Below are 24,192 nucleotides of genomic sequence, written 5' to 3' on the forward strand. Positions count from 1 at the left end.
TTTCTTGGTTGGTGCCCTTGATTTCTTTCCCCCATCAGCTTTGCTTCCAAGACAAACTCTCTGAAATTTGATTTATTCCTCGACTGTGAAAATCCTAGAATTTGCAATCCACCTGTCATGTCAGAAATCTTTTAAAATCAGGTCCAGAAACAATTCTTAGATAAGCTGACTACACTATGAGCAAATCATAAAAGGTGTGGTTGGGATTTGGTTTAATGTTAGGATCTCCTGTGGACTCACTTGATAGATACTAGTAGTTTCCTTGACTTTTAAGTCTGCTTGGTTGTCATTTTCTACTTCCAGGACCAAAGCCCCAGTGCTGGAGCTGAGATGGCGTCCCAATTGTCAGGCATTTGGGCAGACAATAAAGGAAAATCATCCACTCCAGTAAGTAAATCATGAATTTCTTCAGCCTCTCTGTTGTGTATAAGGCAAGAAGGAAACACCATCATCTTTCAAGTCTCACTTTGAAAACAACACGTTTATTATTTCTGACTTCAGAGGCCTTCTCTTAATTTGTCTATTGACTTCACATTAGAGTCGTATGCTACCTCACAGCAGCTCTTAAATTGTTTTCTGCTGTAATTTAACATTTTAATGCAATTTAGTGTTTTAGATTTGACTGTTTTTCACCAACAAGTCCACTAACTTCTTGAGAAAATTATCCATAAAATTTAAGATATTCACAGTAGTTTTGTATAGATTCTGAAAAGAGGGGTAGAGTTTAGGCTTTTTATGCTCAGTATTATGTCCTCCACTCAAAACACCCTATAAATACTTATTGAATGACAGAAGGCGAGCAGGGGAGGGTAATCCTGTTCTGAATGTAGCAAATAAGTAGATATTTACATTATTGAAACCAAAGAGCAAAGAAAAATAGACCAAAGGCAAGAAGATAAATCTTATTTCAAAAATGTTAAATATTTTGTATTTGTGCAATGTTTAAGGTTGATAAATCCATCATTCCTCACAGATGTGCTAGTATATGTGTATTTCTTTCTCTAGATGTTAAGTTTCATGATAAAAAGAATTCTGCTTTTACATTTGCTACTATATAATCAATGTCAGGACCATGCATGAAATATACCCGTGTTGACTACAGTAATAACCTACATCAATTTTATTAATAACATTACATGTATACTCTTTTTTATTAGTATTCAGAAAACATCCATTATAAAGTTAATAAAAATAAGAACTTACAATGTTTTCTATGTCAGATACCATTATAATACTTTAGAAAACATCAAAGCACTTTAATGGATTAGTTAATTCATTCCTCAGAAGAACACTGTGAAATAGTTGCTATCATTATACCTACTCTACATATAATGACAATGAGATGCAGACAGCTTAGTAAATTGTCCTTGGGTATATAGCTGATAGATATTGGAGCTGAGATCTGAATACAAACTGTCATCCTCTATAGAGAACACTGTTACTCATTGCCAGATGCTTTTTTCTTTTTCCTAGCTAATGATAATAATGCTTTAAATCTATACTGGTTAGCATATATACAAGACAATTGACAAATGGATAGAGAATTGAGAGAAAATAAGTATATACAAACTTTGCAATAACAAAAGTATGGAAAAATGAGAAAGGACTCAATTGGTAAAATCAAAATATGTAAGGAGACCTATTAATACTGGAAAGAAGAGAAAAAGAGAAACAGAAATGCTTTTAAAGTAGCTCTATCAAGTAGTATAAATATTCATTTAAGAACATTATGCTACCAAGAAAAGAGCTCTAACCCAGAATAGCAAAAGCAATTCTAGGTAACAGAGACATGGCAGGGGGTATCACAATCCCCAACCTGCAACTATACTACAACGCTACTGTGATAAAAACAACATAGTACTGGCAAAGAAACAGACCTGAGGACCAGTGGAACAGATTAGAAGATGCAGAAACAACACCAGACACACTCAGCCATCTCATCTTCGATAAAGGAGCCAAACACTGTCACTGGAGGAAAGATAGCCTCTTTAATAAATGGTGCTGGAAAAATTGGGTTTCAACTTGCCAAAGATTAAAACTAGACCTATATCTCTCACCATGCACTAAACTAAAATTGAAATGGATTAAAGATCTAAATATTAAAATAGAAACTCTGAACCAGTTGGAACAGAGGTTAGGTAGAACTCTTGAAGACATCAGTGTAGGAAAAGATTTTATGAACAAAACCTCAGTTGCCCATGAACTAGCACAAACAATCAACAAGTGGGATCTCTTCTTATTAAAAAGCTTCTGTACAGCAAGAGAAACCACCAGCAGTGTGAAGAGACAACCCACAATGTGGGAAAAAATCTTCACCTGCTTTTCCTCAGACAAAGGTCTACTATCTCGAATCTATAAAGAATTTAAAAAGATCAGACCTCTCAAATTTAAAGACCCAATCCGAAAATGGGCATCTGAAATGACCAGACATTTCTCAGACAAAGAAGTAGAAATAGCAAATAAATACATGAAAAAATGTTTAACATCACTGGTCATTTGAGAGATGCAAATGAAAACAACGCTGAGATTCCACTTCACTCCAGAAAGAATGGCTGCTGTCATGAAATCAACCAATAACAAATGCTGGCGGGGCTGTGGGGAAAGAGGAACCATGGTCCACTGCTGGTGGGAGTGTAGACTCGTGCAAGCACTGTGGAAATCAGTATGGAGATACCTCGAAGAACTAGGACTGGAAATCCCTTTGACCCCACTATTCCACTGCTGGGGATCTTCCCCAAAGAATTCAAAGAATCATACCACAGTGATATATGTGCATCCATGTTCATAGCAGCACAGTTTGTGATAGCTAAAACTTGGAAACAGCCCAAATGCCCATCAACTGGAGACTGGATAAAGAAAATGTGTGTGTGTGTTTTTTTTATAAAATGGAGTACTACTCAGCCATAAAATATTAGAGACATTTATAGCTAAGTGGATGCACATTGAGGCCATACTCTTAAGTGAAATAAATAGGAAACACATGTATAAATACCAAATAGTTTCTCTGGTGTGAGAAACTGAAAGTGTAAATAAGGACTAAAATGTATAATAGGTAATGTGAAATAGGAAGAAAAGGGGCAAAGGGGAAGGAAGTGGGAGGGCTAGGGGAAAGGATAGAAGGGAATGGGATTAATATGAGAAAATGGAAAAATAGGAACAAAAATCTTTGTAAATAGGGAGGAATGGAGGGTTTGAAGGGAGGGCTGGGCAAGGGTGAAAAATAAGAATCAAGAGAGATTATGTAAAGGTGCAAATTTCCAATGATGAATGTCATTATATTTTATACCTAAAATGTACCAATGATTAGAATGAATAATTGATAATGCAAAATAGGAAGAAAAGGTCCAAAGGGGTAGGGGCAGTGGAACAGGAAAGGAAAGAAGGGAAAGAAAAAATGCTGAGAAATGGAAATAAAGTCTTTGTAAATAGGGAAGGGTGGAGGAGGTGAAGGGGGGGCTAGGAATGGGGAAAAAATAAGAACCAAGATGCATTATATAAAGGTACAATTCCCAATGAGAAATGTAATTGTGTTGTATACCTAAAATGTACCAATAAAAGAATTTAACAAAAAAAAGAAAGAAAAGAGCTCTAATTAGCAGGCTATTTCAGTTTCCCAAGTGAAAGGGAGCTTGAACAAATAAGAATTGAACAACAGGGTGGGGCTGAGGGATTGGCTTCAAAAGAAATTGGACCCAGCCATGGGTAAGACAAGGAGAATGATAAAGTGTAGGGAATAAATGTGAATCTCAAGCTTCTCCCTTTGAAAGCCAGCCCAAGATCACAAAGACATGGGGGAATTCAGATCATGCTTCCTTGTGTGTGATGATGAGGTCATTTGTAGTTACTTTTAAGGTTCTTTGTGCATCTCCAGCCTCCTTCTGGAGCAACATTCATCTGTCTGCCTGTCTGTCTGTCTGTCTGTCTATCTATCTATCTATCTATCTATCTATCATCATCATCATCATCATCATCATCATCACCATTAGTTTATCTATCTCTTGAACCTCTCAAATTAACACACAAAATTAGGTTCATGAGCTTCCTCTGCACACCACCCCTCTTCAGTCGCACCCAGTGTCAGGAAAGGACACTACCATCTACTCAGTGCCAGACCTGAATTTTCCTCACCTTGGTTCTTTCCTTTGTTTCACATCTACTTTCTACTCAACCATGATGTAGTTCTGAATCTGTATTCTTAACACAATCAAATACATTCATTCTTTTCTGTCCCCAATTCAAAGTCCTCATTATTTCTCATCTAGACTAAGTGATATTTCTCTAGATGAGTGAGTAGGTATGAGCTGGGGGAAAGGTGAGGAGGTCGAACTTGCTTCTCCCTTATGTTAGAAAAGTCTTTGCTTCTGCCCACTTCACAAAGCAACTGTACTTACATTGAGGACACAACTAAAAAACTTCACTGGGAGACATTTTCTAACTTCAGAACTAGAGTAGACTGTTCAACTACACGTTCCCATGAAACCTTTCTCTAACATTTGACCTCTCTATTTACTTGTTCAGAGTGTGCTTTTCAAACTATGAATAACATAGGAAGAGGCCTGTTTCTGTGTTATGTAACTGTGTCGCTAGTACCTGGCAATAGTGGATGCGCAATAATTAATTAAACGAATCAATGAAGAGAGGTTAAGCAAGAGGACACCTCTAAAAGTAGTATTTATTTCTATAACCTTAAAATCACTGATGATACAAGTAAGAGCAAGTTCCATGTGGGTGCTGTGTCAGAAAGTATAAAAGATAAAGAAAAATAAATAAATAAAATACTGAAAGTTCAAATTTATTTCCAGAACATTAGATGAGTTGGAAGGGAAAATTGTAACAACTGGTTAAAATAAAAGTACCCTCTGCTCATCAGCTGTTACCCATGGACTTGAATAATTGTGGGCTGGAATGTTTACAGCCTTGTAAACCCTGGGATCTACAGGAAAGACTACAGTAAACACTTTGTTGAATTTCTTTGGAAATGCCAAATATAAGTCACAGATTTTTCTATTTCTAAAATAAAGCAAAATGGAAGTCATAAAATTATCCCTTACAACCACAATGCATTTGATAAATCTTAATTTAATTTCCATTCCCCAGAAAGCTCTGTAAAATCCTCAGGGCTATACTTACGTATAGAACAGCCCCCATTCAAGGACAAAGGTGTCAGAGATTTTTAAATCTCCCCCAAAACACTGAACCATCTGATAGCCTTCCAGCCAGTCAATTTGGCAGAGAAATGTCTGGAGTTTGAATTTGACCTGTTTTTCTCTCTAGGAAATCTCTATATTCAAATTAACACCATGTTTTTCCAGAGCTCATTCCACTACAGGATTGAAGGGGAAAAAAAATAAAATTGATCTTTCTTTTCACTTAAAATTCTTCCAAGGACAAAGAAAAGAGGTTTTAAAAGTTTTTATAATAAATATTTTTCTCCTCTATTTAAAAAATTCTCTATAGCCTCTTCTTTCCCAAGTGAATTTTAACACATAATGAAAAAACACTCCCCTTTTTCCCCAACAACATAATGTCACTCAAAAATTTAAAATATAAACAGAAGAGGGTAATTTAAAAAATGAAACATTAACTCATTTTGAATTTCTGTCACTCTGGGGATCTGGACTAGATAGGCAGTCCCTTGTAAGTGTGTCTCATCATATGACAGGTGTCCTTTTACTTTTTTGAAAACATTTTTGAATTGTAGATTGAAATAATATATTAAGGGATTTCAATTTTATTCAACATTCACTTTCTTGAAAGAAGAATTAAAATGCAACAGATTACTAGTATATTAGAATGAGCTTTACTCAGTTAAAAGTCGCTGGGGCTAAGATTTTTGCATAATGAGTATCTCCAACAATTAAGCTGGTAAAAAGGAAATGAATTGTTATCATCTAATAATCCATAAATGTCACAATGAGGTTTTTAGCTCCTATTTTTAGCATTCAAAATCGGAGTAGGGGAGGAACAAAGAGGAAGACCCTTGAAAAGAATTTGGAGTACAGTTCTGATGAGTAAGGCAATCAGTATTCAAGTTCTCCTTTTGTGTTTGCCAGTTACCTTTATAATTTGTCTCACTAAGATATTTTTATTTTCATACACGAACACAAAGTTCCAATTTTTTCTGAGTATGTGTATTTGTTAAAAGTGACATGTGAGATTATCTAAAGTCTTCAGCTGTGGAAAATTAGGTTAACTTGCCAGGAATTATGAAGGCAACTTCACAAACTATAAGAATTTTTAATCTAAGAAACAAACAGTGCAAGATTCTGTGTATGATCTATGGTACCAAATAACTTCTGCAGCCCCAATCACTAAACTGTAGATTTTAAAAGGTTCTTAGAGGAATTCTTTAGAGAATTTTTGGTGAAACAGAAGAATGTTCTCCTCTGTATGGTTTTACTAGTAACTGAGTTCTTTAGATCTGGAACAGACTATTTTATTAAGGAATATTTTGCACAGGGAAGAGAAAGTTATTGTAAAAACAATCCATGTAGAATAGAAATGAAAACCATCTAGAACCAATAAATCTCTGCTCCACTGGGCCAGGGGTCTTCTCTATCTCCTGGCACACTCGATTTGATAAATTTTAGTTTATCTACCTGTCTCTTCCAACACAATCCCTTTGCTTGGGATTAATTCCTTTTGTTCCTATGAAACAAACAGGCTCTTTTGAATACTTTTTCACTCTAATTTTTCCTTATGATCATTCAGCTGATATTCTTAGATAATTAGCTTATTCTCTAATATATAATTAGTTGCATTTTCATTAAAACTATTCTCATTTTTTATTTTAAAAACACCTGGCATGGTTAAAATATAGATTCATTGCTCCTTGGTCAAGTATTTGTTCTGAATTAATTAGCTGTAGCCAAGGGGATATATGCTTCATTTGGCAAAATACATGGTCACAAAGAAAACTGTACACAAAATAAATTACTGTTATATATAAGTATGCTTGTGAGCAAAGTTATCTTCCAAAAGAAGAACTGGATTTATTGGATAATATCAATTAAGAAGTTAAATAAATCACAAGTATTTTTAATTGGTTGGAAAACTGACAGTTGTGGAGAAAAACAAATTCTTTGAACGTGTAACCAGTTTGTATTATATTACAGTTCTACATTTTTCATCTAGAATTAATTTTAAAATATTGAAAATTTATATTTTTAATGTGACATATGGAGATATAATTATTTGAGCAAATGCATTTCTATCCATTATTATGAAATCATGTTTATTCTACTAAAGTGTGTTAGCACTTCATAATCATGAATATCAAGTTTATTTTTGGGTATCAATCAAATCAGATACAAACACTTAAAACATTTTTAAATATCTCATGTGATGATTCAATAAATAATCACATATATTATAATTACGTCTGTTCAAAATAAAATAGATTGTCAATGGAAATGTACTAATTCTTTCAATATTTTTCTTTCAACATTTCTTTAAAATGCATGTTACTCTGATCTTATTATCAATCTTGCTTTTTATCTCATAAAGGTAATCCTTTATTTCTTATGATAATATTCAATTTATGAATAAAATATTTATTTGGTAAACTCATGCATTTCTATTCTCCTTCTTTTTATTCTTTTAAATTGTATAAACCAGTATTCTATTTGATGAGGGCAGTAACAATATTTCTTTCCTAAATAAAATTATATATGCATTCAGTATGCTAAGTGTGACCTTCAGACATATTATTGCAGAAACTATCTTCTATTACTCTCATTAAAATTCTACAGATATTTTCCAAACTGGCATTCTAAAGTGCCATATTTGTTTAATACTGATACTTATAAAATAACCAGTTTCCTTCTCAATTTCTCCTTTTCACATGATACCTTCTCAGACATATTTTTTCAAAGACATTCTCCAGCTCAAATAACTATAAAGGTAGAAATTTTTAAATTATTATAAAATAGTGTTTAGAAATTTGCATCTCTGAAAGTAACCATATAGATAAAAATATATGAAGTGGCTAAAACAATGAAGAACAAAATAAAATGTTCTGATCAATACATCATTTTATTATTTCATTCTGCAGATTATTAGAACACACTAGCATAATGTTTGGTGCTTCTTCATTGTTAATATCAAGACTTTCTTGTCTCTAAGTAATTATTTATCTATCATGGAAATTTCAAGTAAAAGTACCAATCAATTGATGGATAACAAATAATATATCAATACTCCATTTGATAACATCATATGAAAGTGTTACCTATTATCAAATCCACTACATGACAATAAAGAAGAATATTGCAGACAGTGGTATTAACTCAGGAAATAAATAAACCACTTTAACACATATGATCTAAAACTGAAACTTTAAAACTTACTTTACAATATAAAATCTATAAAAAAATAAATAAAAGCCCTAACTTTACAGTCTTGTAAACTAGTGGTAGTAGAAATGATGTCCACCATTGAAAGTCTTGTATGATCTCTTTCAGATTTAAAGTACATACCTCACAAAATACATACATAATAATTGATGAGTTTATATGTCATCTTTTGCAAAGGTCCAGGTTTTCTAAGTCGTTCCAAATTTAATGTATGTGCCCCAAAGCAGAAATAGCTTTACTTTTTTATTCTTACTCGTTTCAGCCACCACTGGATTTTCTTGGAAAACTGACACTTTATACTTTTAGATTACACATTGTTACAAAGTGGTAAGATTTATGAGTACAACCTACGTAGAGAATTATTTATACATGTACAACAAGAGTGATATTATTTAAAAAGCAGTATGCTGTTTTCCTAAGCACCTTCACATGCAGGTATCCACACTCTCCCGAGGCATTCATTCATTCATCTCTATGGAAGAGAGGAGATGAGAGCTGGAGGGCTGAAGCATCATTAGAGCAGAATTTATGATTTAGGTTCTGGGATCGAAAAATAGGATTTTTGTGTGTGAAGCAGGAAAATTTTTGAGTGCCTGGATATTGAAGGAAAATAAGGTTTCCAAAATATCTTAATAAGGAGGTAGGGCTTAGGACAATGAACTAATTGTGGAGATTGTCTCTTAAGCCAGAGAAGAATTCTCTTCTCCCTATGACATAGGTAGTAGGCAAACGGAAGCACATAGCATGGTATCAAAGTTATGTTGGTCGTATCTGATGTCCACTACATGGAAATCCAGACACCGAACATCTCTCCTACCTCCATGAGGTCATGCAGTTTCTGGCAACCAAAGTGTAAAAAGACACAAATAGATAGGTCATGATGCCAATAATATGTACTAGAGCTTCACCTTAAATTGCCACTGACAGCCTGTCATATTTTAGTTGTCATGAACTGGGCGTAGACCAATGCAGTCTTTCCTTTACAGAAACCAGGGAGACCCAAAGGGTACCATAGATATCTTAATAATTTCTTCCGACTACTTTGAAAAACTAGTAAGCCCTGAATACAGTCTCTTACTCATAGGATTTAGATTGTTTTCCAGAGAATAGAATCACATTTAATAATGTTTGATATCCCTATTTTAGATTATCCCTACCATTGGTTTTTGGTATTATTCTTTAGTGCACTTAAACCTTTTAGGAATTATATCTTCATGTAGTGAACTAAATTTTTATTTAAGGCAGTAGTATATAGATTCTCTTTTCTTCTCTTATAAACTATACTGATCAATGAATAAATTTTTCATTGTAAATCTTAGACATCTTCACCATGTTTCTTATTTTATGTCCCTGATAACTTTGAAGTATGAATTATTAAAAATTTATTTTAGATGCATTTTTCTCCTGTGACAGCAAGACTTGATTCAGACACTTCTCATTGTTCTCACCAACAGAGGTGTTATAAAAATTTCGATTTTTAAATGCCATGATTTCAGTGTGTAATGTTACATGACTCTTCAATCATGAATGCTTATGATGGTATTAGATAATGATATTCTGCGTTTGATTTTACAATTATATGACTCTTAATAAGATATTACAGAGCCAAACCACATGCTTCCATCAAAGTATATTGTATCCTAACAAGCACTTAAACTTATAAAAGTTCACCCAAATTGCACTATCATAATGAATTGTCCAAAACATTACAATTGAAAGAAACAATACTTACAGAACTATCAATTTTAATTTCCCACATTCCAATATTAATTTGAACAATACTTCTTATACTAGTAAAGTACTATACTTGTCAATCTGCTATATAGGTTATTTTATGCAAATTTCATTATCTATTAATGTCTGCTGTTTTACAATATTTGTATACAAATAAACAAATGGTCACTGGTAAAATATAAGCTCTCATAAAATTGATTATTATCAGAGCTACTGGACATAAATTTTCATCTATCAAGAAGGTAAACTAAAGATATCTCCTTAAATGATGAATTTTGCCTTGTTTTTGGAAAATAAGTAGACAGTAGAGTCTGTTCTACCATGGATTAATATCTGATGGTTACAGAGCCCTTAGCCTTCTGCTCTGAGGAATGAACCTCATCTCTTCAAATGCAGGCTTTGATTAAAAGAAAGATAAATGAAAAGCATTTTCTCCGTTCTTCCCTGCCCATTTCTGAACAGACTACACATTTAAATTTCATTTAGTTTTCTTACATAAGTACTCATACTTCTCATCCCTACAAATATTGTCACTTCCCTGTCAAGCTCTGCAATAGCTCAGACCCAATATAAAGAATGCGAAGATCATTCTGCTTCAAATATAATTAGAAAAGTTGAGTGGCAAAATCTTTCAGTGAAGAATAAGCCAGAAAGAACTAGGATAAGAGAGAAGTCTCAGGGGAGTTCTAATAAGAAAAGTTGGGAAGAGTGATAAACAGCTTATGTCATTATTGCATATTAAAAAGTTTTGCATTCGAGGTAGAACCCAGAGACTGAATCAGAATATAGGGGCTGACACTGAGCTGTTAGTATGTTAGTGTGGGATGTCATTCAATTACAAAAGTCACACCTCAACATTCTTATTTGATACCTTATTTCCTCAGGTCAGTACTTGTGGAAGTAATTTCCAATGGGCAATGGTTACATTTTATTTTTGATATGGGTTTTGTTGTATGTGTTCCTCTCCTCTGAGTTTATGAGAAAAGATAATTGCCCTAGTCAATTCATTTAGCATCACTGAGTACTTACTACATGCCAGCCATTTGCTAAGAAATTGGAATGCATAATTGTCTTATGCAATCTTAACAGAAAAATTCAATAAGACTATTATTTTCTCTGCTTTAGGCATAGGAATGGTGTCCTGGGGACATGAATCAGGGTTACCCAGTAATGTCTTTCTTCATTCAATGATACCTAGAATATTTATGCTCATTGCCTCAGTGACAGAAAGACATCACAGAATTTTCATAATTTCTGATAAAGATTTTCTCACTTCTTAAACTATGTATCACTATATATATTAGCTAGAGTTAATTTTCTTTAGCTCTCAATAACATAAAAGTTTTGTAAATATCTTACAATATTTTATTTAATCCCCAAAACACACTAAGAAGTATATGTTATTATTATGTATATTTTGCAGATGCCTTATCATTGACATTTCTAAAGCTGTACATAGACCTGAAAAAGGTGTCTTGTCCAAGTCATATAAATATTAGGAGGTAGAATGAGGTTTCAGATCACTCTAAGCTTCCTCACACCCATCCCCAACAAATGTTAGCAATTGGAGAGATTTGCATCCTCTGCACTTTTTAGCCCCCTAAGTAAGCCCAACTAAGCCAAATAAGGTGTGACTTTTTAAAATAACAGCAGCTTTGGAATTCCAATGAAATATTGAACTCATCCCATTGTGTACATTTAAACATGGGACAAATTGCAAGAATACAGCCTTCCTCTAAGCCCACCAGCAGTCCAGACTAGAAGAAATGTCAGTATGGTCAATCGAGGGAGAGGGTCAAAATTTAACCTGTTGACTTGATAATACAGCCATGTACCCCAGCATTTCAAGTAAAATGTAACATGATTTTCTGATCCATACAAAAGTGCAGAGAAGGTACAGCATGTCAGAACCCTCTAAACTCCAACAGTGCACAGTATTAGCCACATTTTCCTAGGACCTTTAAGGTAGGGAGGAGGCAAGGCAGGAGAAGTAAAAGCAGCCAAGAGAGCTCCCCAGCCCCACGACTCACAATTGTGCTGGGCAGGTATGGAAATGGAAAGGCGTAACTGGGTCCCCACAAGCCATACTTCTCCAAAAGCTGTTGAGGCTTAATTACAACTTACATGATTCTAATCTATCCAACGTTATGAGATTTGTTGAAATTAACATGCTATTTCCAATATCCTATTTGATTGAGTAATAAGTTGCAAAAATGTAAAATATATATATATATATATATATATATATATATATAAAGTGCATTTGAAGTTCAGTAAATTTTAACAAATTTATACCCTTCACACAATCAATCACATCAAGGCAGAGAACATTTCTATCACCCTGGACAGTTCCTTTGTGCACTCACCCAGTATATCTCACACGCAGAGGCAAATATTCTGCCTATTTGCTCACCTTTTTCTTTTCTTTAGGTTGTTTTGGCTAGCCTATGCATTTCCACATAAAGTTTAGAATCACATGGGTCATTTCTTCAAAATGACTTTGACTTGGCAAAGACTAAATTTTGTCTCTGTACTCTGTACAGAGATTTCTGCCTCTCTCTCTCTCTCTCTCTCTCTCTCTCTCTCTCTCTCTCTCTCTCTCTCTCTCTCTCTCTGGCTTATAAATCTCTCTCCATGCACACACAGGTCAAGAAACAGTAAAGGGGCTGAGGGAAATTTGGGGGAATATACACACTTTTGCTTTCTTATTTTGACTTTCTCTTTTTGGGTATTTCTTTTGTAAATTTTCTGCCAATTTTGATGTTGAACTTCAGCCACTAATTTCTCAGTCCAAGATGACTACACTACTTGTTTGCATACTATTTTTCACTACATAATAGGGAGAAGTTGGATAGATCTACCTTTCACTCTCTTTCTTTCAAGAATTTTATACCCTCTGGTTTCTATATGGGTTTTGTCACCCTTTAATGTCTTCAAAATGTAACTCTTAAAATGTAATTGGTCTAGAGACCATACTTGTCTTTGGCACAATCATCAATTTTCTATATGATACCCTAATATTTCAAAAAGGTAGATTTGTCATCAAGTTATGAAAATTCACATAGCTGCCATACTTTAACTGAAGCCTGTTGAAAGAAAAAAAACACCTGCCTGTTTCCACACTGACTTTTACTCTGACACACTTGTACTCACACAAGGTAGCCTTGGAATAGTTGCAGCATTTTAGAGATCTTACAAAGAAAAGATGGAATTCACAATATAAGTAGTTTGAATTCACTAGGATCATTTAGATGATTCTCAATTGTATTATTGCTGGCCTCTTATGAGCTAATGGCATCCAGGAATACCCTTACTGGCCATTGCACTTTTTCAGCTGGTAAAATAATCTGAGTATGTAGTTTCAGAGATTACCTGGCCAAGGAAGTGTACGAGGAGATCTGAAATGTGTAAAACCAGAGGATATTCAATAAAATATCATCCTATCAAGAGGTTGCATCTCCCAGGACAGTACTTGGCAGCACTGTGCATATAATTATTGTCATACATAAAGAAAGATATGTAAGAATCACTCCAGATAGAATTTATCAGAACCCTTGTATTTGTTGGTCACAAATATTTTGAATAACTGTAAACAGTGAATTTGTCTTCACATGAAATAAAATTCGATCAAGAGGAAAATATAAATTTTCTATTTCCTCTTCAGCATTTATATAAATTCTTGTTTATAATTTCTTGTCATTTGAAGAGATGATTGAAAATGCAGTCAAAATTTAGGCAGGAAGCAACTTAAACATGAATTGTTATTCCTCTGGAGTTTATAATACTTAACGGTGTCCATCAGCTTTTTGACAGTTGTAAATTACTGTGATGTATTTTCTCATTCAAAATGTACATTTCTTTTTGTATCTAATTTTGTGATCACAATTCTGTACTGCTTTCATTAAATCCTCTCCCACTCACCACCAAGAGTACAATCATCACTACATAAAAAATCTGGATGCCCCAGATAACATATATACTCTTTTGTTTGTGTATTCAGCAGATAGCTGAGACTCAAGTTTCCCAAACCCATTAGCTTAGCACCACATAGACTTCCAGTGGTCCAAAGCGGCAAAGATGCTGAATTAACAGCTTTGCTTTGTTGTTTTACCTTGTCTTCTGTTTGTTAACATTCCATGGAATGAGACTTGTAAAAAAAATTTAGTTCAGCTACGGAAATGTACAGATACAGTTGCTGTTTAACCTGAGATAAGTACTCACTATAGAGGTTAAATACATTCCATAAGCCCACAAAACTGGTAAATAATGGAGCAGAATTTCACACATAATGCCTTGGGTTTCAAAACAGAGTGTTTTGCACACAAGATATAGATTTTGTGTCAGCTATATTTTTAATTTACATATATTCCTAAAGTCTCTTTGAATATAAGGGTATGTCTGTATGTATGTGTGAAAATTAGAAGTCTTTGGAGAGAAGATAATTTTGAGAAACAATTAACGTATGTTCTTTATTTTATCAAGTTATGATTTATTTTATAAAGCAAACACATGATGTGTACTATGTACAAATTACCATGCTGAGGTTTATACAAATGTTAATGGCACAATGTTCCAAACATCTTTGTCAAGGGTCTGCTGAGATGCATGTTATTTTAACCCTTTTTACACTGTGAGAAACTGTTAAGGGTTGGAGATGTTACCTAGCTTTCTACTTAACTGGTTAGCCTGCCAACTTGCACAGATGTTAATAAATAACACATGAACTTCAGCGTTTAGAGACAAAAGACTTCATTACTAACAATACAGCAACTCCACGAACTTTGTGTTCACATCAGATCCCCTGGCCCTTCCCCCAGCTGATCACCATGGAGGTAGGAGGTACAGGCACGGCCAGGTGGACCCTGAGCACACAGTGGGTTGTGAGCAAACCAAATAAACTTAGGAAAACCTGAATCTCCTAGTAAGTACCACAATCAAATCAGCCTAATTTTTTACTTTTGTGGTAATCTTAATCTGTAATCTTCTAACCAGGAAGCGTAATTGCTTTCTAATCCACAAGAGGAGATCATATCTTTACAGTGAGGCACTCTCTCTCTTTCAAGTCTATTTGCTGCCAAAATATCCTTGAAATGTTAGGTCCAGAACAAAATATGCCCCAAGATGTGTGAAAACTCCTCTAATATACAGTAATAAAACAGATTTTGGTAACATCAGTGATGGGATTACAAGTCTGGAGAGCCAACCCCATATTCCATATTCTTAAATGCTGTTGAACTTTCTTTCTTGCTATTACTTCTCTAAGTATGGAGAGGAACATCATTAAAAATCCTAAATTGAGGGCCCAGGATTTAGCTCAGTGGTGCTGCCCCCTGCCTTGCAAGCACAAGGTCCTGAGTTTGATCCCCGGTACCCCCCTCCCCAAAAAAGAAAAAAAATGCTAAATTGACCAGTAAGCATCAATCTTTGTTAGATGTGCAGTACAATAGTGGGGGAGAAAATGGTCCCAGCGGAAGATATCCTGAATTTTCTTGCAAATCTTTAGGAATTGCTTCTCTAAATGCGTCTAGAAATTTTTGTATTCCTTGAGGCCTCATCAAGTATGACCACATCAAACTGTTTTTCTTCTCTACTTAGAACCATAGTGCTGAAACTATTTTTCATACAAGAAGTTTTGCTTTTGCAAATAGCACAAAGAAACAAAATCATAAACGTTCCACTGAAAGAGAACACTTGACCTTCCTTATGAATTAACAAATAAGGAACAGAAGGCCCAAAGTAGTCAAATGAAACCCTTTATGATATATTTAGTAACAAAATCAGCATAAGGGAGCTTCTACTTTCACCACACCATGGTAAGTAAGATGTGTCACTCAAATTTCATGCTCGACTTCCCAGTTGCTGCATTGTTTGAAAAGACTGTAACACAAGCCTTACAGATCACTAACGACGGACACAAGCAAAAGTGAGCATGATAGATAGGTTTTGTTTTAGATCTAAGAACAGTGATTATAACATTTCAAATATAATTAATAATTGTTTTTAAATACCCAACTTTTAACTGTATTCAAATTACTTAACAAGATAAAGAACATTTTCTGGGTCCAGTAAAGCAATTACAAAAACAGTTTCTGTTCAGTAAAATAAGATAGAGGAATGATCTATTTATATCTATTTCCCTAAAACTATTAATTTTTTTCTGGAATGAGAGTTAAGAAGAAATGAAACTTTGGGACTGGATAACTCAATTTGTAAACTCTTTAGTTATATACGGAGACAATCCTATTTCATGTTTTCTCTTTCTTTGGCCTTTTTCCTCCTACTAGAGTTGTTTTTGGGTACATGTGCTCCCCAGAATTCTGAGCAGGTAAATGAACGTCTTATACATATGTAACACTTAGAAATACAGTTTGATTAAGTGTGTCTTCTATAGGTCCTCTAGGTATGGTTATTTCATAATAAGTAATAAGATTGTAGTGTCAGTAAGATACATTAGTAAATGTTCCATAGACTTCCCACCTGATTTGAAAACTCTACATTATTACAGCCTCATAAGTAGGTTACTAGGCTTAAATCTACCCTGGGGGAAGTTTAAAAGCTGGTATCTTCTCCCTGTGGGATCATGACCACTACTATTCTTAGAAAACTTAAATATATTGTGCTGTTGCTAAATAATGATGTTTGAATCATCATTTTTAAATCAAGATTTTCATATATATACATATATATGTATATATATACCCATGATACAGAAAGTAATGCTATGATATGGTTATTTTTCAAATGCATAGTTTAATGCAAAAAAAAAAAAAAACAGGAATAGAAAAGCGCTTCTGAAAGTCAAAACATTTGAAGGAGCATCTTGGCTCTTTATATTGTCCAGTAGAGAAAAGAGATATTCAAGGGTCTCCATGGCAGTGCCTCTGTGCTCTGACATCCACATTCTTCATTTCCAAAAGTGAAACCTCTCAGATTCTTAATTGATTATAGTGTTAAACAGCCAACTCTTATTTCAAGAATACCCAGGGCAGGGCAGGAAGTTTTTATTTAAAAGGAGGAATAAAAGGCTTCATGTTGAAAAAAATAGTAAGTCTAATATTTAGCATTCTAACAAACAGCTTCTGCAAGAATTGAGGACATTTTCTGAATACCTTGGAGTATCTCTGTGCACGTGCCTTACTTTAAAATTTATCTATGAGTGATTTGACAAGTGACTGTTCCAGACCACAGGACTTCATGTTATAGTCAGTCCCTTTCCTGGTCATCATGTTTTTGCAAAGACTAGAAAATGTTGCACATTTAGTTTTCACTTCAAGTTTTTGATGTAGTGTCAAATGGCCAATTTTTGTCAATGTGGCATCATCAATGACGTTTCCAAAAAACTACCGGCTAGATTTCTCAGAGTACTTTTCTCCTTCTGCTAAGATGAGAGAAGCCTGTGGAAGGTCTGGGAGGTGGAAGTAAACCAGGAGCCCGGATTCTGCTGTGGACTGGTATGGCATCCTGCCAGGGCACTTCCTGTCACAGGTTTGTGTCCTTCCTCTAGCTTTACAGCTGTCTCCCTCTACTCCTTGACCCCATGCTGTTGAAGCTAATAAGCTGTGACAGTACCTGACTTCTGGTTACAGTCTTCCTAATCTTCAGAATTTCAACTCCTTCTGTGCTGGTAGAAAGAAACCCTAATTCCTACATGAAATTCCTATTCTTTTTACAGTGGTAATGGTTTTACTTTCTCAAACAAATGCAGCTTAGTACAGCTTTCAGAGAAAAATGGCAACATTTTTTGCATTAGTGAAAAATTGTAACTTACTTTGCATTAATGAAAACTGCTTTCATATATCTGCATGATAATAATGATTGAGGCTAGTCCTGCAGAAAACCTAAGTAAGTTTTAAAAGTAGATTTAGCTTTTCACATAATTTATAATAAGGGGCAATATTTAAAATTCTTATTTAGATGTTTAAATTTCTTTGTTGTAAATACCTAAAATTGAGGGTACCTAAATATATTAAAAGACAATTTATAATTTCACAGAGGTATTGACATATTTTTAATTTTCAATATATAATTTTTATTAGTTTTATTAAACTTCACATAAAATGTTCTGATATATAGATTTCATTTATATACAGATCTTACAAAAATGTAACATAAATGTCATAATTTTACTCATTTTCTATATATATAAAACATTGGATATATCAATATCTTTTATTTCTATTGAGGCACAGTCAATGGAAGCATTATTATGAGAGCAAATGATTTCCCATAAGAATTCTATTTTCAGTATCTCCTAATTTTACTAGAAGGCAATGGTGCTTGAGGAATTGGTAAACAGCAGCAAAGAGTGTTTCCACTGGACAAGCTGAAGTGTAGCCAAGAGAAACCCAAGCCAACTTTATTTACTTGATAAAATACTCTTTTTAATTACACATGCATTTTTCATGTTTTTGACCTTTTACCTTGTTTCATGGTATCATGAATTTAAAGTTGCACTTTTCCAAACTAATTCCAAAGAATTTTCAAGGCCTTCATTTTCAATGGCCATGTCTTAGTACATTTGTATATAACAATTTTAGGTGTTAGGAATTTTCTAGTATGGTGATGAAGACACAGGTCAGCCCGGTGCTACTAAAAGGGGAATCAGTGCTGTACTGAAACTGGCCTTCCTTTTGTTACAATAAAGAATCGTGAAGCACTGCTAAGTAAACCAATCCATGCTGCTATTCGCCATGAAACACTTTAGAGTTCTCCCTATGGGAGCTCACATTATCAGCCTCAGTACATAAAATTCAGAGCATCTGTATTATACTTAGGGTCTGAGACCTAAATGTGAAGCTACTCTTGGTGTGAAGAATTTGAGGCAGACATCTTGACAGAATAATTTGCTCAATACAAATTTTGATGAAACACAAATGTTTATTTGCAAAAACCAATTCATTCTTCCTGTCCACTGTCTTATATGTGCACAATACAAATAGAGAGTTATTTACAAGTGGCTCAGTAAATATCACTAACCATTTTATACAACAATTATACATTTACATTATATTAATTATACATTTTATACGGCAATTTATATATTACAATATATAAATAAGTATTTATATATTTATAAATATAAATATTTATATATTTATAATTTTAAAATAAATGTTTTTAAATAGCAGTATTTTTTGTTTGTTTTGAGAAAACTAGTTGTTTTCTAATTGGTTACTTTGTTACTTCTAAAAAGAGTTTTGTTCTGAACTACTAAAATTACTTGGTGTCTGGTACAAACATTTCAACAAACTTGATTACATCTCTAGCTTCTACCTACTTAAAACTCTAGGGAATTGTCTTGTTTTAGAACTAGTGTCTTCTGTTTTTCTTTTTTAAAAGCTTATTTTTCTCTTTTTGAGAAATCTGTTGTTATGAAATTTGATTTGTGAAAACAAAATATGTTGTTGGTAGTTCATTTATTTTAACATTTTTTCATCATCTTTTACACTAGGTGGAAGATGGTTGTTTATAAATGTTGAAAGTGATTTTAGAGATTCTTCTCGGGTAACTGAGCTGGCAAAGTTATTCTTTTAACTTTATCTCATCTTCAAATACGTGAAGATCTCCAGTAGAACTTTTCTGGAAACATTCATAGGTGAGGTGAAAATAAATATAATATAGTTATAATTAACATAGTTTTGAAATTGTTTTTAGTTTATGCACAGAAATATAATAAATATCTGCATACTACTGCTTTGTTTCAATTAAATGTTTACATATAAAGGAATATTATGGTCATAAAGATTAGTTCACTGACACATTCTCTTAATCATTTATATTGCTAGCTAACACATTTTATTATTTATTAAATGGGTCATACTTTCTTAATTATTTTTATCATTAGTTATTGATTCTCAAAATAATAATTGAAGCCAATATTATTTACTCAAAATATACCACTTTACTTCAACTTACTAATTTCAAAACATAAAGAACATAAGACTAGGCCCACAGCCTCCCGGTCCTTCCCAAGTCGTTAGGCCCCAGGGTCCTCCTGGCTTTCCTGCCGGCATGGCTGACAAGGAAGCAGCTTTTGACCACGAAGTGGAAGAACTTGTGATCGACAAGGAGTATAAAATATGGAAAAAGAACACGCCTTTTCTTTATGATTTGGTGATGACCCATGCTCTAGAGTGGCCCAGCCTAATTGCACAGTGGCTTCCAGATGTAACCAGACCAGAAGGGAAAGATTTCAGCATTCATTTACTTGTCCTGGGCACACACACATCAGATGAACAAAATCACCTTGTGACAGCCAGTGTACAGCTCCCTAACGATGATGCCCAGTTTGATGCATCACACTATGAGAGCGAGAAAGGAGAATTTGGAGGTTTTGGCTCCGTTAGTGGGGAAATTGCAATAGAAATCAAGATCAGCCGTGAAGCAGAAGTAAACAGGGCCCATTATGTGGCCCAGAACCCTTGCATCATTGCAACAAAGACTCCATCCAGTGATGTTCTTGCTTCTGGCTATACAAAGCATCCTTCTAAACCAGACCCCTCTGGAGAGTGCAACCCAGACTTGCATCTCCGTGGACATCAGAAGGAAGGCTACAGGCTTTCTTGGAACCCAAATCTCAGTGGGCACTTACTTAGTGCTTTAGATGATCATACCATCTGCCTGTGGGACATCAGTGCTGTTCCAAAGGAAGGAAAGATGGTGGATGCCAAGACCATCTTTACAGGCCATACAGCAGTAGTAGATGTTTCCTGGCATCTGCTCCATGAATCTCTGTTTGGGTCAGTTGCTGATAACCAGAAACTTATGATTTGGGATACTTGGTCAAACAACACTTCCAAACCAAGCCACTCAGTTGATGCTCACACTGCTGAAGTGAACTGCCTCTCTTTCAATCCTTACAGTGAATTCATTCTTGCCACAGGATCAGCTGACAAGACTGTTGCTTTGTGGGATTTAGAAATCTGAAACTTAAATTGCATTCCTTTGAATCAATCACATAAGGATGAAATATTCCAGGTTCAGTGGTCACCTCACAATGAGACTATTCTGGCTTCCAGTGGTACTGATCGCAGACTGAATGTCTGGGATTTAAGTAAAATTGGAGAAGAGCAATCTCTTGAAGATGCAGAAGATGGCCCGCCTGAGTTGTAGTTTATTCATGGTGGTCACACTGCCAAGATATCCGATTTTTCCTGGAATCCCAATGAACTTCGGGTGATTTTTTTCTGTAACAGAAGACAATATCATGCAAGTGTGGCAGATGGCAGAGAACATTTATATGATGAAGACTCTGAAGGAAGTGTGGATCCAGAAGGACAAGGATCCTAGATATATCTGCACTCATGATTTTAGACTCCCCTTTTTTCCTCTCAACCCTGAGATTGCTTTAACACTGGTTTTGAGACATACAGACTTTGTTCAGCTATCCCTCCACAATAGTTACCACCAACAATACTACTGGCCTAAAAAGTGGGTGTTTTCTAAATATTAACTGGGGTACTTGATTCAGCAAAGCCACAGACTTATATTTAAACTTTGTCCAGGAATTTTCTATTAACAAACCCAGGTCTAAAGTAGCTACAGAAAGGGGAATATAACATGTGATTATTTTTCTTCTTAAGATAAATCCCCAAGTTTTTCAGACTTGTTTCAGTAAAGGCTAAAGTAAGTAAGAAACAGAGAGCAAAGTGAGGTTAGTTGTCTGAGCCATGAAGTATAAGCACTACAAGATGTCATTTTTATTCAGGAATTAGGGGAGAGTCAAGTCATAGATTCCTACTCTAAATCTTCTTGTCTGACTTTCCAGGATCCACATTTTTCCTATGTAAGCCAGTCTCCTCTTGGTTTATTCAGTTAAGTCAAAGCTACATGTTCCTCCTTCCCTATATATTTTTGCTTGTTAGTGTATTTCTTGAGCTGTTTTCATATTATTCCTTTCTTTTCTGTGAAATGGTTTCTGTTGTTTTTTGTTGTTGTTTTAACTTGGGATCACCAAGTTGTAAAGATGTATGTCTTCACCTGACAGTTGTCCCTCAGGTAAACTGTCAAGTTAAGAAGGGTGATTTGATAGCTTCTATTTGTTTTAAAAATTAAATTAATCCCTGATAAGAGTGTTTTTTTTAAAGAAGTTAGTCCTTGACCACTAGTTTAATACCATCTCCATTTTAGGTGACCTGTTTCATCAGCAGGCCTGTTACTCTGCATGACTAACTATGTAAGTGCTTATAATGGAATAAATTGCTTTTCTACATAAAAAAAATAAGATGATTTTTCTCTGCAGGCTACATTTGTAATTTTTACTTTTTCAAGTGAATATTTTGTTATTCAGGCCATGTTCATATTAGATTTTGTTTATCAGAGGAGGTATGATGGTAGCTGTATGGTAACATAATCATTGATCCCAAATTAGTTCAGAAGCGTCAGAAATGACAATAAAGTTGAGTTTGCTCTATTTTATATTCAAAATGCCAGGATTACAATAGAAGTTAATGGCAGATTTATCTGGTTACCATGGCCACAGTCAAATATAGAGCAATTATTCATCCACATACACCTTCCACCAATGACCATAAGCACTTGCTCTCTCTGTACAAGAGGCTCCTCTGTACTCTGACTATGCTGACAAACAAAACAAAGATCAAGACATCCTCGTTCTGGGCCTGGGAAGACAAGGCAGACAATAAGAAGTAAAAAAATAATAATAATAAGAGCAGCATTTGGTGATATCTGAGCATGAAGCAAAATCAAGAAGACTGAGAGGGTATTATCCTGACCTAATTTGTTTCTCATCACCTTGGCATCTTGTCCATTAATAAGTCCAGTCACCTGACTCCTCAACACATTCCACATAAATGCAGTATCCATGATAGAAATACACATGCATTTCAAATTGATTATCTCCCCCCTGGAATATTAAAATATTATAATATGGAGGGGAGACGTTTTTACCCTATCTACGACTTGTGCATTAAAATTGTGGTTGCAAAATGCACAACAGCCTAGAAGAAATAATGACTTGTAAGATCAGTATGCACTGTTTTTTGTTGTTTTTGTCTTATTCTCCTGCATTCCTTGTCTATTTTGGCCACAAATGTAGATCAGGGTGGACTTGGTGTGGTCTGCTAAGATGAAGAAAACACTAGTATGACTAGAAGGAACCTCAACGGGCAAATAGGCACTTGAATTGAGGAGATTTTGTTGTTCTCCAGGAAAAATTCTGAAAGAGGGAAAAGCAAGCAACTACCTGGACAGTTTCCTGGGCACACAATCATTGTTCAATATCATGCTACAATTTTTAAAGAGGGAAATTTGGTAGAACAGACTTCAGATGGTTTGAAATCCAGAAACTATAATAAAGTTTGGAATTTGAAGAAAGTGTTTATTTCTGTAGTCGAATACAGGGACAGATTCATTATGCAATATTCTGAATTTAGTATTATCATTAAAAGTAATACGAGAGTATTTACAAGATTGCAGCTATTGATAGAAATAGGCCAAAATGAGAAATATTTATATAAATAAGAGAACACAGAAATGAGAATGTTCTATCAATGCCTCTTTAATCTTCACCCATGAGTCTATTTCTTCAACAATTATATCCCAGATGAAATGTCACCAGGCTCATTTTGCAGCCTTGTTGATTAAGCTAAAATAAAACTCAGCGAGATACATGGATTGAATTCTTTTATACCATTTGAGCAGAATAGCTTCAATTGGTCTCTTAGAGACCCATCAGTTAAATAAAGTGCCTGAACATCCTTGCCTGGGGGCAACAGAACCTAAGGTTTAAATGTGATTACAGAAGTGAGGTTTCAGAAGTGCACAAAATCCTAAAGAAATGGAAAAACTTTTGCTTTCAAATATTAGGAAAAAATCGATTGTCTTATTTTGATATGTGATTTGTGATTAAATTCTTCCCAGAATACCATTGTTTTTCAATTATTTATTTTAACACTCAACAAGATGATTCAATTAAGGAAGAAAACAATAAACAGTAGTTACCTCTGCTATAGATTCTCAACCAAGGAAGAGGAATCGCACAGCTTTAAAGATTATGAAGTTAAACTTTTGTCAGTGATTAAGCACTTATCTTCAGGTAATTTTATTATTCCAGTGGCTCACTGTTTTAAATCACCGCAATAGA

The 24,192-nt window shown here is 34.5% G+C and overlaps 1 pseudogene; it reads left to right on the forward strand.

Annotated features, from left to right (window-relative positions):
- The first annotated feature begins 20,099 nt into the window (after positions 1-20,099).
- LOC101697283 (histone-binding protein RBBP4 pseudogene) lies at positions 20,100-21,621 on the forward strand (annotated as a pseudogene).
- Positions 21,622-24,192: the final 2,571 nt, after the last annotated feature.

This window comes from Heterocephalus glaber, unplaced genomic scaffold (genome assembly GCF_053883595.1).
Source record: "Heterocephalus glaber isolate CG9 unplaced genomic scaffold, H.glaber_assembly_v1.0 deba00001577, whole genome shotgun sequence".
In the NCBI taxonomy this organism is placed as follows: domain Eukaryota; kingdom Metazoa; phylum Chordata; class Mammalia; order Rodentia; family Bathyergidae; genus Heterocephalus; species Heterocephalus glaber.